Source organism: Panthera leo, chromosome B2, assembly GCF_018350215.1.
Source record: "Panthera leo isolate Ple1 chromosome B2, P.leo_Ple1_pat1.1, whole genome shotgun sequence".
Taxonomy (NCBI): Eukaryota; Metazoa; Chordata; class Mammalia; order Carnivora; family Felidae; genus Panthera; species Panthera leo.
Genome location: NC_056683.1, coordinates 40,194,017 through 40,210,518, shown reverse-complemented (window position 1 = coordinate 40,210,518; position 16,502 = coordinate 40,194,017). Strand labels below are relative to the sequence as shown.

Sequence of the window (16,502 nt, the reverse complement as noted above, 5' to 3'; positions counted from 1 at the left end):
TTCTCTACAGCTTCAGGCATGTCACTTGGTCTGAACACTTTGGCAATGTCATGTCCCAGATGTAGAGTTTTAGCTCTGGAGCCTGATATTTGGATCCCTCTGCTAATATTGCCCCAGCCTCATGACCAGCTTGTTTCTCATTCCTCCAGTGGCCAAGCAGACCTACTCACCCACCCCCACCCCCAAACACATCTCCAATGCTGCCTTCTCATGCTTGTCTAATTTCACTTACCCTTCAAAGGCCGATCAAGCTTCTCCTGATTAGGAAAGCCTGGGGAAGTGTGTTGCTTCCTGGTTTGGGGATTGGAGAAGTATGGTTGCACGTTTCACTGGATGTTCATCAGACCACATTATATCATTACCTTTCTCTGTAGTTCTGCCTTCTTTTTTCACGTTGATGGGATTCTTGGTTCTCCTCTTTGACTAAATGCAGGGCCTACATATGGAAGTCATCCGTCTATATTTACTAATGAAAACCGGGCGGAAAATTACACATCCTTTATCACCTCTTCCTGGCAGACCCTTAGTTCTGCTACTGAACTAGAGAAGGTCAAAGTTACCACTCTGTGCACCTAATCTGTTCTTTTACCCTCAGGTAATGGAGAGTGTGAGAATATGTGCTGGTCGTTCTCTCTTTGCCCACCACTTTCCAGATCCATTCTCTGCCCTGCTGGGGTGGCTGGGGTGGCTGGCCTCTGTGGATTACATCCACTGGGCTCCTCTACTTTACCTTCTGCGTTTAATTGGGTTTAACTAATAGGAGATGCCAGCAGGAGATTCAAGAACAGGAGGAAAGAAAGATTGGAGTATTAATCCTCTTGCTCCCTCTCTGCTTTGTCTGATTTCTGGCAATGGCTGTTTTTTATAGCTTCAGCTCCTCTCCCAGAGCTCTCGCTTCGTTGGGCTCCAGGAACACGATTCCCTCCACTTGCCCTTCAAACGTAGGGGCAGTAAGGGCTTCTTGTTGGTGTTAGTCTCTGAGCACGGCACCATATCATGTTGGTTCCCATCGCCATAGCTCTGTAACTTGCCCATTTATTAAATTATTCACATTTAAACCCTTTGAGTGCCATCTACACTGTGTTACTCAGAGCATACTTGTAGGCTTACGTGATCTAACTCAGTAGTCAGCCCCATGAATCGATCTGTTTCATTTTCTTTCAAAAACTTTTTTTTTCCTGGGGTTTGGGGGGGCTCACGTTCAGAAGAATTTATAATAACAGTCTCCTGTCCCCTTCTCTCCCGAACCCAGTCCCACTTCCTTGGGGCAGTCACTTTTAACTCTTTCAATTGCTTCTTTCTGGCGCTTACCTCCATGTTTGAAAATGAGGTGCTATTTTAGAAATTATCAGCTTACTTCCTGTTGTGATAGGTGATGATTTAGCTCACTCATACCACCCTTCTACCTCCCTCCCCACATCCTCACAACATAGTTGTATTGTTATTTATAGTTCCTCTATTTGGTTAGCTTTACAAGTGAGGTTCTTGCTGTCGTATTTCTTGTTCATTAACAGTGTTTCTGTATTCTCTGCTCAGTGAGATGAAGATGTGTGTGTTCCTACCCCAGCTACCTTCCATTTTCCACCTTCTGTCGTCTTTATTTTTACCTTTAGAGTTGATAACGTTTACATTTTTATTTTGTAATTGCCATTAAATCCTCTACGCTTTGTCTGTAGGCTGATCCTAAAGACTGAAAAATCAGCAGATAGGAGTTGTTTTTCTATGAGTACGTAAATGATAAATTGTGTATTGACAGTCTACCCTTGGACATACTTTTTTGGTTTGCCTAGTGATTTTTTTTTTTTTTTTTTTTTTTGGTTTAAGCCAACATTTTAAAATAGAGTTTTCATAAAAGAGTTAGAGTTTGGGGTATTGTTTTAAAAGTTGGAAGCTCTGGGGCGCCTGGGTGGCTCAGTCGGTTGAGCATCTGACTTGGACTCAGGTCATGATCTCACGGTTCGTAGGTTCGAGCCCCGCGTCAGGCCCTCTGCTGTCAATGCAGAGCCTGCTTCAGATCCTCTGTCTCCCTCGCACTACTCTTCCTCCAGCCTCTGTCTCTCAAAAATAAATTAAACATTAAAAAATTAAAATAAAATAAAAGTGGGAAGCTCTGGCACTTGTGGTCTGACTTCCCAAATGGAAACCCTGCTTGAGGATGTCCCCTTTAGAATGGGCATGCCGACCCCAGTTTGCCACAGTCCCCACCACTCATTCAGTGTATGCATATGCTCAAATACCTAACCCCCTTTGATCATTAACTTACTTGCCTCACCATGAAGGCATTTAAGTGTATTAAATCCCGATCTGTTATCTTCTTTGGAGCCAAGTAATAACATATTAGGAGTTGTTTGTTTTTTTTTTTTTTTTTAACAGCTTTTTATTTTCCCAAGAGTATCTTATTGGCTTCCTTTTTTTTTTTTTTTTTTTAAAGCATTTTTTGTTATATTGTCATTTTTTTTCTTCCCCCCAAATTCTGTAGTTGGGTATTTTATATATCCTCCCTTCCTCCTAGAGCCTCTATTCTCCTCAAGTTTGACCTGGTTGTCCTCTAGGCCTGCTACACAACTGTCATCTGAGATTTACCTATATTGTTTTACTAGGTTTAGTTCCACTGCTTTCTGGATCTCATATCTTTTCTTTGGGCCCATTCAGTTTCTTCGAAGAAGAAAATGCCATTTTTTGCTTGGGAGAGTAGATACTTGGCTGCCCATGAGCCATCCATGGAGGATTCAGCTCCTCTGACTTCAGATTTCATGTAATCCCCCCCAGTTCAGCCTTACATCTGACTCCTGCCCTCCGTTGCCCTGAGTCATCAGCCTCTTGGCCATTCTGCCAGGCTGATAGATTCCCATAACATTCACACCCACTCCGGGCTCAGGCTTCCTGTGCCTGCGTCATCAGTTTCTAATCTTCCATAGTCTGTCTATTTTCCACAGAGTTGTTACAGAATCTTCCCCAGTAACCCTTACCTGTTCCCCTTTGTTATTTGAAATGATGTCTTCTTAAAAACTTTTTCTTTCACTCTCATCTTCGCAGTATCCAGATGGAAAAGCTATAAGTGAATGCAGTTAATGTGTTTGTCCTGGTTCCACCTAACAAAGATGGAATCTCAAACCTTCTTGAATCTGTTTAAAATTTTTGCCTGTATCACTTCAAAAGCTAACAGGCTAAACTTTCCCCCATCTAAGTAGGGGCTTTTAATCCTAAATTTACCTTCTTGGGGATTTAGGAGAGGTTCCCTGTTTATAATATTACATACCTATCCAGATTTTCAGGAGTTTAACATGATCAGGTGTTTCTTTCTTGCCCTTATAACAGTCAAATGCAAGTGTTCTGGTGTGCCTGGCATTCCTCCACAAGGTTATGGGGACCCAGGTATCTCTGTCTTGTGATTCTGCTATATTTTAGAGGATACATTCTCAGGGAGAGCAATCTCACCCTCAAAAATTAGTTCCCAGGGACAAAAGAAATCTTATATCCCCTTGCATAGATATCACAGATATATATATGTGGTACCTAAACAGATGCATGGTGTATCTGTGTTATTACAATCTCATGGAGGAAGGCCCTTAGGGAAGAAGTGTCCCAAAAGGCTCTTTTCTGGGGAATAATAATGAAGAAAGGATGGAAACGCTACCACAGGCCCAAGAGGCCCCTGGATTCAGGTGGAAGGGAGAAAAGAAGGTGGTGGAAGCTCACCCACCTGGTAACCAGCATGGCCCTGAGATGACATACATCCCTTGGCCCATGTTCCATTGATGAGAACTAGTCACAAGGTCCCATCTTGCATCAGGAGGAGCTGGCAGTTGGAGTCCCTGGCTGTGGGAAGCTGCTTCTAAGTGACAACTCTCAGCTAAATAACAGGAACATGGGTTTTGGAGGATGTTTGGCCTCTAAACACAGAGGTCAGCAAGCTCGGTCTTAAAGAGCCGAGTCCTGAATATTTTAGGCTTGTGGGCCATATGGTCTCTGACACAACCACTCTGCTTATTGTGGCCGAAGGCAGCCATAGACAAAATGTAAATGACGAGTGTGGCTGTGTTCCATTAAAGCTATTTTATAAATAGGTGGCTGGCCAGCCTACAGGCTGTGGTTGGCCGACTCTGATGCATGATGACCAGTCGGAGCTTTTCATTTGTCCCCATTGCCTCTACTTCTCAGACCTGGAGCTTCCCCTCCACTGAGGGAGGGTGAGGCCCTGGTTTTCCTGGGAGAAGAATGGAATGGGATGTGACCCTTAACCAAGTGAGGTGTGGAAGAAAGGGAATCAAGTTTGCGTGTGACGGTATGATATTACGCCGTCTCCGCATCTAACCTTCCCAGCCACCTGACGTGGCAGGAGGCAGTCCCTGACACAGGATAGTAAGTGCTCAAAGACTGGTGACTGTTGCTATATTCTGTGCTCGGGGGTCACTTACAAGTACCGGCTTTAGGTGAAGTAAGTCTGTGGAGGATATGGGCTCCTGCTTCTCATAACATTAAGGAATACACCGTAATGTTCAATGAATTATTACCCAACAGTTAAAGCTAATATTTACAAAGAGCTTTTAATAACATGACAAAAGGCTTATGTTAGAAACGGGATACAAAATTATACATACAATATGATCTCAACCATAGTTTCTTAAAAGTTTAGAAAAAAAGGAAGGAAGGAAGGAAGGAGGGAAGGAAAGAAGGAAGGAAGGAAGGAAGGAAGGAAGGAAGAAAAAGAAAGAAAGAAAAGGAGGAAGGAAGAAAGAGAAAGAAAGATAGGAAGGAAGGAAGGAAGAAGAAAAAGAAAGAAAGAAAGAAAGAAAGAAAGAGAAAAAGATTCCCACAAAGTGATGAGAGTATGAGGAGTTTTCCTTTTTATTTTGTATATATTAAAATATTTACACTCACGGTACCAGATATCCCACCCCTGGCACTTGACAGAGGCTTTGGGGCTTCAAGGGAACCCCTGTGTCAGAGGAGACAACCAGCTCCTCTGGATCCTGTCAGAGGTTACGAGGAAGGCTTAGATTTGGGGGTTAACAGTTGAAGGGGGAGGGATGGGAGAGTCAAAAGGTTGCAAGGAGACCCTCTCTCCTGCTTATGTAATTGCTCTAAGGAGAGAGGAGGGGAGAGAGAGAGAGAGAGAGGGATCGGGGCTCAGCAAGTGAGCTCCTGGCTGCTTGTCATGTGAAGAAAACTGATGTGAGCGACACTTTCCTCCTCTGCTTCCTGCCCTGCTTTTTTGTTCTTTGTGTCGTGAATAATGTGAATACAGGTTCCTCATACTTGGAGTTATTTTTACAAGGTCTCCTCTCTGCTTCAGATGACTCAGAGCTGGGGCCTTCTCTTGAAGATGTTCCTTGGGAAGCACTCGAGGAGATGCTGAACCTGGGCAATCTGGGGGTCAGGAGTGTGTGCCCTGCCCCAGACCTATCCTGGTCTTTTTTTTTTTTTTTCTTGGAGCCATGTCCACTGGAGGGAAGAAGTAGTGGCTGGAGGGAAAGGCCTTGCTGGAGGCAAGATGGCTGGGGTTTGCAGGTCCCAGAGGCCAGTGGCTCTAGTCTAAAGGCATGAAAGCTCTCTGAGCAGTGGTCCCCACGCACCCAGGGAAAAGGATTAGAGAGACCTGTTTTCCTGTCTCCTGCTGCCCCTGCTGGTCCTGTGTTCCTAGAGAGTAGATGCTGCGTCTTACTCTCCGTTTCTTCCGGTTACTACGTCCAGCACTGTGACCCAGTGAACGGGTGTTGGGTACATAAATTCATGCAAGAGAAGCCCTTTTGCATGGGTAAAGCTGAATTGCCTGGACATGCCCGTGGACGATGCTGGCTTCTCGATCCACTCCAGAAGACACGCGTGCCCAGACTCTGGCATGTGGACTGGAAGTTGTTACTCTCAGAACCAGCATCGTCTGACCTGACCCCTCGTAACTGCTCTGAGAGGCAGGGTCTTCTTTTCAGTTTTCCAGGGGGTCAGGGAGATCGCCCCGGTGTTGTGCAGTTAGTAAGAGGCCCGGCTGGATTCTTCTGCCCTAAATCTGCTGACTCCCTGGCTGTTTCCCTGACCCTGTGTTGCCCTGGGAAACCCCAGAAGTAGAGGCTTTGCTGCTTTTGGAACAGATTCCATGCCTTCCTTCGTTCACAGCTGTGGTGCCATCCTTCCAAAAGAACCGACCTTTTCCCTCTTGCCCTGACAAATACAGACATCTGTTTGCTTAGACAGTTGTTCTCAGGGTTCTGAATTTGACAAAGGACGGGCTTAGGGGCACTTTGGTCTTGTCAGTCTCTCAGTTTTACTCAGAATGGCTGTGTTTTCTTGAGTACTCTAGAGCAGAGTTTCTTACCTCAGCACTACTGACCTTTGGGACCAGGTCATTCTTGTTGTGGGGACTGCCTTGTGTGCTTTAGGATATTTAGCAGCACCTCTGGCCTCTGCCCATTAGATGCTAAGTAGAACCACCCCCCGCCAAAGCTCTGACAACCAAAAGCTGTCTCTGGACATTGCCAGGTGTTCCTTGCAGGGCAAAATCACCCAAGGTTGAGAACCACTGCTCTACCATATGCCGGAAGCCTCCTCCTCGCCCACAACAAAGAATTATCCCACCCCAAATGTCACTGGTGCCAAGGTAGAGATACTGCGCTCTAGAAGAATTCTGTCACACAAAACTCTTGGTTAGCAGCGATGGAAACTCTGTGTTCTGTGCCATCCAATATGGTAGCCACTAGCTCCATGAGGCTACCGAGTACTTAAAATGTGACTAGTAAGACTGAAGAACTGAGTTTTTGCATTCATTTCATTTTAATTAATGTAGATGGAGATAGCCACTTGTGGCCAGCGGCTACCATGTTGGACAGAGCAGCTGGAGAGACCAGGGCTGATCACACTTTAGTGTGCCCACCGATCACCGGGGGCAGTGAGGCTAATTCAGCAAGCCTGTCCTACTACGAAGTGGCTTTGAACTCTCTTGTTTTCGTGTAATTTAGTGTGAAATTTTGCATCCTGTTGCATTGTAGAGCTAGGGAATTTCATTCCCAATATTTAAGTGTATTTCAGGAACACATCAGGTTAATCCTGTGGCTCCGAGGGTAAAGGTGGTAAAAGCAGGGTGAGAGGACAGAGGTGTGTTGGTGAGGGAACACTACGGAGAGAACTTCATGAAAGAAATAGTATTCGTCTCTAACAATGAGGATTTTGTTTCCCTCTTTCGGAATTTCCTCAGATTTAATCTCTGGAATGGAAAACAACGTTTTAGATGCTACACTGTATACACAAGCAAAGGGAGCAGGGTCAGGGTCCTACTGTAACTCTCTGGGCCACTGCGAGGCTGCTCTGGGAAGTAAGCCCAGCACCCACGACCTCCTTAAGTAGCGGTTCTCAGCCTTGGCCACATATTACAACCACTTGGCAAGCTTTAAACACTATTGTTTAATAGGTTTGTGGTAGAACCCAGGCATCCGTGGTTTCTAAAGCTCCCCAGATAATTTTGATGTGCGATCAGGATTGAGAACTGCTGTGTGCTAGCCCACGGGACGCAATGGTGAAAAAAAAAACAAAAACAAGACATTGCCCATGCCATAGTAGGGCTTACAGTCTGACTGGGGACATCCAATTGTGAATCACATAATTAACTAATTGCAACTCTCTTAAGTGTGGCTGCACACCTTATATTTCGGGAGAGTCAAAGAAGTCTCACTGAAGCTGTAACCTGAAAGCTTGACTAGATGTTAATGAATGGGGAGCTAGGAAACAAGCATCTTAGCGGGATCGGTATGTGCAAAGGCCCTGGGGTAGGAAAGAGCTTGGGGTGTGTGAAACCCTAAAGACAAGCTGGCTGGAGCTGTGAGCAAGGAGATTGGAGAGTGGATAGTGGCCTGCTGTTCACTGTCAGTCTACAGTGAGTCCGTCTGATACATTCTCAGTGTTCGAGGTATCCTGATTTTGATGTGAATGGCCCAGCTTCTGTGTTCTGGATTAACCAGGTGCATGAAGGCTGGATTACATGAGCTACCCCGTCTCACAATGGTCTGGGCAGGATCCCCTCTTGCCAGACAGCTCTTTTCTCAGCCTCGGTGGGAGTGGGAGTGGGGCACCAAAAGAAGAGATGTTTGGAAAGAGAATGAGAATTCCCCCCCCCACCCCGTCTTCCAGGCCTCCCCTGGCTGTTGAGGGAATGTGTCTCACTTGAAAATCAGCCTTTCCATGCCACCACTGTCCCTGCAATGGGATTCATTTGACAGAATGGTGGGGTCTGAGAGTTCTCATTGCATCGATTACTCTTCGTACTGTTGCTTAGCTGTTCTTAAAGTTTTATTTTATTTATTTATTTTGAGAGAGACGGAGACAGAGTAAGCAGGGCAAGGGGTAGAAAGAGGGAGGGAGAGAATCTCAAGCAGGCTCTGCACTGTCCGTGCAGAGCCCAGTGCGGGGCTCGAACCCCCAAAACCATGAGATCATGACCTGAGCCAAAACTGAGAGTCGGACACTTAACCCAGGCACCCCTCTTAGCTGTTTTTAAATTAGAGCCACAGATTGAATCCTCCTCCTCCTCATTTTTCTTCTCCTCCCCCTCCTCCTCTTCCTTCATTTTAAAATCTGTGCCAATTTCTAATTTATTCTGGGTGGCATGGAGGGAATTCTTTGCACTTTGTTTTGTCCTGCTTCCCATTTCAGAAGTTCCCTCTTGGATATCCTGTGTCCTCTCTGCTCCCCCAGTGAAACCTTCCCTGACCAGGTCCAAGTGGGATGTGAGCTTTTCTTTTCATTTCAACTGCTTTGTGGCTGAGGAGAGCCCTTCCTCTTTGGTTTGAGCCTCTCAGTGCCCATTTAAAGTGTTTGTTTCTGTCCGTTAATTTTTTTCCCTTCCCCCCCAGATCTTTCAGTCTTTGTCTCCCCACCCCCCTTAACTCTAACAACAGTGTATAAGGGGGCATTTATCACCATGAGTGTGCAGAAGGGAAAATGAGGCCTAGACGGCAGTGTGGGGCGGGGGAAAGACTCTGGCCTTGCCTGGTGGCTTGCTCACTGCAGATCCCTGGAAACGCACACAACCTTCCAGGGCTGCGTCCTCATTGGTCATACAGGAAAGAGATCGTAAGATTTCTGTCCCCCCCGTAAGGTGGCGTGGCAACAGAGTAAAGAGGAAGGGCTTCCGGGCTTCGTGTTCTGGCTCTGCCACTCAAGTTTTGTGGTCTTGGGCAAGTCAGCAGACCTCAGTTTCCTACTTGTTCAATGGTCGTCCCCACAGTGACTCTGCAGGATGGTTGTAAATATCAGAGGTGATCGCTGGGAAGTCCCAGGACCATGCCTAGGCTTGTTGGGTCTTCAGGATCTGGTCGCTGTCCCATCCCCTCAGGCATCTGGGACTCAGATGTTTGTCTGAAGGAACTCTAGCTGTTAGTGGTGGGAGCCCAGAGCTCCTGGCTGGAGCTACCCATAAATCCTTGGAGGGGCATCTGGATTCCTCTGGTGCAGTTGAGCGTGGGGCAGATGAGGTGGGGCTCAGTGAGGGTTAACCCTGGTGTGGAGTGGGGACTCTCAGCAAGGTGGCCGGGGACCATTGAGGGCACACACCAAGAAACAGTGAGTCATCAGGGCAACTGGCCACTGCTGGGTGACCCCTGAGCCCTTGCAGAGCTGCCCTACAGCCCCAGTAGTGGCTGGGAGATCGTCTCGTGGACTCCTGTTCATGGTCCCATTGAGGGAGGGGCATGGCGGTCCCTGCTCCCCGCTAACTGGCGTGTAGTGATGCTATACCACCCCTTATGCAGGGCCTGTTGGGAGCCAGGCAGTGTGCTGGCTGATTTTGCCGATCTCCTTGAGACCCCTGCAAGGAGGCACTGCTAATCCCATTGTAATAGAAGAATAAGGCCAGGGGCGCCTGGGTGGCTCGCTCAGTCAGGTGTCCAACTTCAGCTCAGGTCATGATCTCACGGTTTGTGGGTTCGAGCCCCGCGTCGGGCTCTGTGCTGACAGCTCGGAGCCCGGAGCCTGCTTTGGAGTCTGTGTCTCCCTCTGCCTCTGCTCCTCCCCCACTCATGCTCTGTCTCTCTCTCTCTCTGTCTCTCAAAAATAAATAAACATTAAAAAAAATTTTTTTTTAAATAGAAGAATAAGGCCAAGTGGCCAGTGAGGGGACAGGGTCAGATTTGAACCCAACGCCCCAAAGCTCCTGTTCCATACATGAAATTGTATAAACTTCCTTAAAGTACCACCCCCCAGGATGTTTCTCTAGCAATAATCTTAATAATGGAATGCTTGTTCACATCCCAGAATGCACACACTGTCTGTCTTCTCAGCGTTCACCAACTAATTTTTACTACTGGCCAAATTGAATTTAGCCAAGTCACCCACTGCTGAAAAGAAAATAGGTAATAATGCCAACAACCTGGTCGGAAATTGGAGGTAGAGAGCAAGGTGGCCCCTATTTTGGATGCCTCATGCCGGTGTAGGAGGAGAGAGAATTGCACCTTATGTGTATCTCTGTGCACCCTTATTACACTCCTGGCTTGACATATGTAACTTCTTGGGTACTTTTTTAAAAAATATATTTATTTATTTATTTTATTAAAAAAATTTATTTAATGTTTATTTATTTTTGAGAGAGGGAGAGAGAGAGAGACAGAGTACGAGCCAGGGAGGGGCAGAGAGAGCCAGAGGCACAGAATCTGAAGCAGGCTCTAGGCTCTGAGCTGTCAGCACAGAACCCGACTCGGGGTTCGCACTCACGAATGTTGAGATCATGACCTGAGCCGAAGTCGGACGCTTAACCGACTGAGCCACCCAGGCGCCCCTTATTTTTTTTTATTTCTGAGAGAGGGAGTGCATGCAAGCAGAGGAGGGGCAGAGGGAAAGGAAGAGAGAATCCCAAGCAGGCTCCACGCTGTCAGCACAGAGCCCGACGTGGGGCTTGAACTCAACAAACCGTGAGATCATGATTTGAGCCGAAATCAGGAGTCGGACGCTTAACTAAACTGAGCTACCTAGGCTCCTCTTCTCGGGCACTTTTGAAAAACCTGCACATCTTGAATGCTTCCCTTGACTACCACAGTGATTGAAGCATGATGTGAGGCCAAGAACTGATGTGATTTACAAGCCTCCTTTCATAGCTAGAACATGCCACATGCTCCTTCCCACCATAGGACCTTTGCCCAGCCTGTTCATTGTGTCGGCAGCACCTTTTCTCTCTCTCTTTTCCCTCCTGCCCTCCCTATTTTGCTTCACTAATGTATTCTTAGGGCTCAGATTAAAGACTGATACTAGTGACCCTTTTCCATGCTAGGTCTATCCCCTGTCACATGTTCGTATAGCAGAGGCCATACTTCTTTAGAGCATATCACGATTACAGTTATTTCTAATTTGCTGATGTTTGTTTTTCCCGCTAGACTTTAAGCTCCACGAAGGCAAGGACCACGTTGGTCTCAACTGTTCTCTGCCTAGTGCCTTGCACTTGGCCTGGTACATACTAGTCATCAGTCACCATTGGATAGATGAATGAACGGTTGGAGAGATGGGTTGAGCTGGTTAACCTCACTTCCTCTCCCTTAGCTCCAGCCAATATGCTCTTCTTAACAGGGTAGGGAGGTTGTAATTACCTGCTTCTGTGTCTGTCTTGGGTCTCTCTGTAGGAGAACCCATCTTGAGACGTGGGAGGCTAGCCCAGCGCCTGACATAGAGTAGATGACCAATAACATTTGACTCTCTGGTTGTCTAAGCTTAGCTCTTGCCCATGAGACAGCCGGCTGCAGGGACTCAGGCTGCATCAGGGAAGTTAGCCATGGAAAGTCTTGGAAGTCCGTCCCTGCTTCCCACCCCACGCCGCGGGTTAGCTTCTGGCTAATGTCTACCTCTCCGGTTGCCAGCTACTATATTGACTTATTTGTGCATAAACAGTTATTCCCATAACCTTCCCAGCATACAGAGATGATGATATACAATCTTTATAACATCACAGACATCGCTTCAAAAGCATTCTGTTGCTATAGGACTGTTTATGATGTGCTTATCGCTAGAATTTCATGAGTGACAAACTCCCAAATTGCATATGATTGAGCATTTGAAGCAGGGAGTGAGGCTATATGGGTTGTTTGCATTAAAAAAAAAAAAAAGACTTTGAGAAGGGAAGTTTTTCTTCTATAGACTTATCTTCTAAAGTTTAAAATAAGAACTACTTAAAAGCTGAGAGTTTAGAAGAACGAACATTTTCTCTTAAACATTCAAATGGGTGAAAATGACTTGTAATCTCTCCCTCAAGTATTAAGGCAATAGGCATTTAAAGGCTTTTTTTGGAGCTGGCTGTCACAGACAAAGGATTTCTCAATTTAAAAAAAAAATCATTTTTATGGCATTAAATAATAGGAATGAACACCAGCAGCCCTCTTGACATTTCGGAACTGATTTATTTTCCGAAATGTCCCAGTCCGTTTTAATAGATGACACTTTGTCCTTCCTATTCAGGGCCGTGGCTTCGGCTGGGGTGGCCACAGTTAGGGTTGAGAAGTTGAGGCTAGAGCCCTTGCAGGGCACACAACTTTTGACCAGGTTCCATGAGCCTCGTGCTCTGTAACCTGAGCCCAGCGAGTTCCACCGCCTCTATCTCCTACGCTTTCCCAAAGTCCCTGCTGTGGCCCTCCTTCCCGGAGAGAGGCTCTCTGATCTGATGAATTTGACATCCGCTGTACTGTGAGCCGTTCCGTCTTACTTACCGGGCAAGTAAGCACTTGGAAACCTCTGTACCGACTGGACGGGGCAATCGGTCGAATCGAATAGTTTGAGAGGTGGTGCTCTGGAGGGGCAGTTTTTCGTTTCATTTTTCTACCAGTTCATTTTTATTACCTTTGATAAAAGTGTTTTTTCATCGGCGGTGGGTTGGAAATTAAAACAAAAACAGGGACACCTCGCCCTTCCTGACAAGCGTTTTGGGAAGTCTCGTGCGGAGTACGCTCGAGCTGCCTCTGCTCCCCTGTGGGACAGGTAGGCTGTTGAATGAATTTGGGGAAATCACAGCACTTACCAAATTATATTGTAATGAAATGTGCACCCCCCCCCCCACCTCTCTCTCTTGCTAAACCGTTTTTTGAGAACAGTGAATACATCTAATTCATCTTTGTCGCCTTGTTCCTCATACCCCCGCATGGCACATTATGGGGCACGGGAAATGTTTGTCTCATCCATGCCCGCTCCCCGAGGACATGAGAGTGAGTGAGGCCAGCTTCAGGAACTCCCTGGGCTTTTGGTTGGTATCCCCTGCAGGCTGGTGATGGAGAGCTAGGAGTGAACGATGAAGGAGTGATCTTTCCTGCTCTTTTCCCCCACAGAACCAGGCCTCCTCTTCCCACCTGCCCAGCAGCATGAGAGCAGCATGACTGGCCGGCCACAGGAGAAGCCCCCAGAGCCAAGCCCCCAACTCAACCATCTGCTGCGGAGGTCAAGGTGAGCTTGCTTCCCTTCTCCTGGAAGGTTCAGGCATTGTTATTCTAACTCATTCTCTATGCTCTTGTGATCTCGCACCTTGTGCTGGGAGAATGGGGTTTACTGGCACATGGGTAGGCTTAGAAAGTGCATGTCAGCCTGGCAGGGCAAAGCATGCCCATTGCAGGTAATAGACAGGACATTGGTGGAACAGAAACGACGCTGAATTGAGTACTTAGGGCCTTAAGCTCTCATTAGTCCTCTACGACCTCCTGACTCTGGGACCTTTGGCAGATCTCTTAGGACTTGTAGAGCCAGGGAAATTTGGGTGAAGGAATCTCTGGAAGAATGGCATTGGAAGGACCGTCACTCCATGGTCTGGGACTCCCAAGACATCCCAGACAGACTCCTGTCCCACATAGGGTCGTAAGGGGTCTTAGAAGATCACCCAGGCCAATTCCTAACCAGTGTTGAGCAGTGAATTATTGGAAAACTCTTCCTGGTTTGGGACAAATTCTTCTCTGTAATTCCTGTCTGCCCTTCTCTGCTCTGCCATTTGGAACCACAAAGACTGGACTTCCAGAAACTCTTCCATGTGACCCTCTTCACATTTGAAGATGGCTGTCATGAGTTTGCTTTCCTTGCTTGTATCCATTCCCCCTAGAGACTGGCACCACTCACCTTGTCCTCTTGTCCCTCTCCATGTTGGAAAGGGCTCCCGTGTTGGCCCTGCCACTCGCCAGCCTGTGCTGTACTCAACGGGGAAGCCTCCGTTCATCATTCTTTCTTCACTCCATTTAAAGAGCCTCCTTTGGGGGAAGGGAAGCAAAAATAATATGAAAATGGGGAGAGGGACAAAACAGAAGAGATCCTTAAATACAGAGAACAAACTGAGGGCTGCTGGAAGGGCTGTGGGTGGGGGGATGAGCTAAATTGGCAAGGGGCATTAAGGAAGACACTTGTTGGGATGAGCACTGGGTGTTACACATAGGGGATGAGTCACTGGAATCTACTCCTGAAATCATTATAACACTATATGCTAACTAACTTGGATGTAAATTTTAAAAATAAATAAAATAAAAATTAAAAAAAAAAGAGCCTCCTTTGGGACAGTCACTGTGCTAGACGTGAAGTACATCAAGACAGAATAGGTTTGGATCCTTGGAGAGAGTTTGAAATAAGCATTGAACCCCTTCTGTGTGCTCCTTTTTTATAGATTATCTCTTTTCAACTTTTTTCTCAAATGTTCCATGAGTGCTTGAAAAACCTGTGTATTCTATAATTAGTGGATATAGTTTTCTGTATATGATCATCAAAATAAATTGGTCTGTTATACTTTTCAGATCATCTATAATACGTCCTATTTTTGTCCAGTGACTCTATCGATTATCGATGTTATCTTAAAAATCTCCCATTGGATTTGTCAGTTTCTCCTTGTAGTGCTGAAATTTTTGTTTTACATGTTTTAAGGCAGTGCCGTTTAGAATCAGTGTGTGTTATTGGTGAATTCAGATACGTTTGTACCACCTTTATATACTTGCAACTTTTTCTGCTCTTCTAGATTGAGGTGTTTTTCTCCCTCATTCCATTTTCCATCGTCTTATTTGGAAGTTGTACACTCTGATCTTTCAGTATTTACTCCAGCTGTTATAACTGGCGTACTTACCGAAGGCTAAAATTAATCCGGGTCTTTATCTTCCTCCCCAACAATGCAAGAACCAGACAGTAGTTCAATTCTAGTTCAATGCCTCTCCCAATTTATATACAATTATTTTATTATTTTTTAACATTTTATATAGTTTTGAGAGACAGAACAAGACAGAGCATGAGACAGAGCACGAGTCGGGGAGGGGCAGAGAGAGGCAGAAACACAGAATCCAAAGCAGGCCCCAGAGGCTCTGAGTTGTCAGCACAGAGCCTGACACAGGCCTCGAACTCACGGACCGTAAGATCATGACCTGAGCCGAAGTCCGACGCTTAACTGACTGAGCCACCCAGGCTCCCCTACAATTATTTAAAAAAAAATTTTTTTTTAATGGTTATTTATTTTGGGGAGAGAGAGAGAGACAGAGTGTGAGCAGGGAGGGGCAGACAGAGGGAGACACAGAATCTGAAGCAGGCTCCAGGCGCTGAGCTGTCAGTGCAGAGCCCGAAGCACGGCTCGAACCCATGAACTGAAAAATCATGATCCGAGCCGAAGTTGGGTACTCAACCAACTAAGCCACCCAGGTGCCCCTATACAATTATTATGCTGTGTTTTCATCCTGTCCTGGTTTTTTCCCCTACCAGTCAGACATCGTTGTTTTATATAGTAAGTGTTGATACGGATGTACCTACATACTTATCATTATCTTTTCTTACCCTTATTTCATGAATCTGAGGTCATTTTCCTTCTGCATGAAATAAATACTTCAGCATCAGCCTTTAGTGAGAGCCTGTTGGTTGTAAATTCTCAAAGATTTTTTCCAGTTTGCTTTGGTTTTGGGGCTTTTGTTGGCTTGAAAATAAATGTCTTTATTTTGCTCTCCATTTTGAGAGGTAGCTTTACTGAATATATTCTCTTAGGTCATTGAGGCCGTTATTTCATTGCTTCTGGCCTTGAGATTGCTGTTGAGAAAGTCGGCCTTCAGTGTAATTGCTGTTCCTTTACAAGTGACCTGGCATTTCTTTCTGGCTGGGTTAAAAACAACGGTTTTTGTCTGTCTGTTTGGTTTTGGTTTTAATAGTCCTGGAAATTTCTCACCTTTCATTTATTTGAATATTGCCTCTTTTCTGTTCCCTCTGATACCTTTTTCTGACTCCTATTAGACTTATGTTAGGCCTTCTCACTCTGTTCTCTGTATCTTTTTTTTTTTTTTTAACATTTATTTATTTTTGAGAGAGAGAGCGTGAGTGGGGAGGGGCAGAGAGAGAGGGAGACCCGGAATCTGAAGCAGGCTCTGTGCTGACAGCTCAGAGGCAGACATCGGACTCACAAACCATAAGATCATGACCTGAGCCAAAGTTGGATGCCCAACTGACTTGAGCCACCCAGGCGCCCCTGCTCTCTGTATCTCTTAACCTCTCTTTTTCTCTGGGCTGAACTCAATAATTACTTCAAATCTGCCTTCCATCCAACTCCTGTA

At 46.0% G+C, this 16,502-nt stretch overlaps 1 protein-coding gene across 13 annotated transcripts in view; it reads left to right on the top strand.

Annotated features, from left to right (window-relative positions):
- The window catches only part of TRERF1 (transcriptional regulating factor 1), a 226,275-nt gene that overhangs the window by 143,794 nt on the left and 65,979 nt on the right, over positions 1-16,502 (top strand). For all 13 annotated transcript variants that reach the window (XM_042938766.1, XM_042938763.1, XM_042938761.1 and 10 more), the window contains one exon: positions 13,284-13,398. The gene's annotated coding sequence lies outside the window, so the exon portion shown is untranslated. The remainder of the gene's footprint in view (positions 1-13,283; positions 13,399-16,502) is intronic.